The sequence below is a fragment of the Condylura cristata genome, unplaced genomic scaffold (assembly GCF_000260355.1).
Source record: "Condylura cristata isolate star-nosed mole 26May11 unplaced genomic scaffold, ConCri1.0 scaffold00012, whole genome shotgun sequence".
Classification (NCBI taxonomy): Eukaryota; Metazoa; Chordata; class Mammalia; order Eulipotyphla; family Talpidae; genus Condylura; species Condylura cristata.
The window spans coordinates 9,541,891-9,543,242 of NW_004567113.1; the positions used below are offsets into that span (position 1 = coordinate 9,541,891).

Here is a 1,352-nt window from a genome sequence, read left to right on the forward strand (position 1 = left end):
AAAAAAAAAAAAAAGCATTACTTAATTTTAATTGAATTAAAATGGCTAAATAAGTAAATTATGTATTAAGCATTCTCTCAACCATGTTTTCTTTTTTTTAATTGTAAACATCACAAGTTTTAATGTAAATTTCCATATGCTTAGTTAAAATTTCTCAAGAAACAATAGTCTCTAAACCTTTTGGGGTAATTTTAAAATTCACAAAACCCTCAACACCATAAACTCTAATTTCAAAATTTAATAATAGTTATATTTGGGACACATAATTTTTTAAGCATGCATAATTTAAGCATTTTTCTGTTTTAGTAATTTCTGTAATAGTTTCAGAAAAACAAAGGTCCATTTTTAAAAAGGTAATCTATAAGTGAATTTAATAAAGCTGATATATATTTTTAAAGATTTATTTATTTATGCATACAAGAACTGGGGTACAGGCCAGAGATATGGGGTATGAAAGGATTCACCAGAGATAGAGTGGGGAACAGAACAAGCAGATCCACTGAAATACACTGCTGAGGGAGCAGCAGTCAAGACAGGAGAGCTCTGCTGTGCCATGTGGGTCACCTTCCTAGTCAGGAATCAACTCATGCTGTAGTGGCTATAGATAGTTTCATAGTGCTGTGCTTTTTAACCCCTTGCACCACCAGGGAGATATTTAAGATACTACTACATGTAAAGAGTTCATCTAGCCACCTAAACAAATATGGCTGAAAAATATTAAGTTAATAATTTAAAAAAATCTCATTTCTGGAAAGAAAATAATAAAACAATGTAAACCAAAAATCAACAAAAGAGAAAAGAAAATCTGTCCTTTTCCTTATTGCTGCACATATCCCTTACAAAGTTTTTTGGTTTTAATCACAAAACCTTTGTTTTAAAGGTTATGTAAACAAAACAGACATGAGACTTAAATGACTATCACCCAGTGAAACTCTAACATAATATGTAAATTCCTTTAAAAAAAAAAAGCTGAATTTATGCAAAACTTTAAAAGAAAGTTTCTGTCAGAAGGGTAAACTTAGTTAAAAAAAAATCTATGAAGAAAATATGTATTAAGATAAATTATGTGAGGGCCCTCTGGGTGGTACAACGGGTTAAAGCACAACACTATGAAGCTATCCGAAGCCACTGTAGCACAAGTTCGATCCCAGCCAGGGAGGTGATTGACCCACATGCATAGCAGACCTCTCCAGATCCACCCGCTGCTCTCCTCAGAGGTGTGTTTCATCATATCTGTTTGTTCTGTTTCCCACTCTGTCTCTGGTGCATCCTTTCACCACCCCTTCCAATTCTGGCCTGTACCCCAGTTCCTGTATACATAAATAAATATTTTAAAAATATTATAGTGTTTA

At 32.8% G+C, this 1,352-nt stretch overlaps 1 protein-coding gene across 1 annotated transcript in view; it reads right to left on the bottom strand.

Annotated features, from left to right (window-relative positions):
* NUDT9 (nudix (nucleoside diphosphate linked moiety X)-type motif 9) overlaps positions 1-1,352 on the bottom strand; it is a 27,341-nt gene that overhangs the window by 8,530 nt on the left and 17,459 nt on the right. The window lies entirely within an intron of this gene.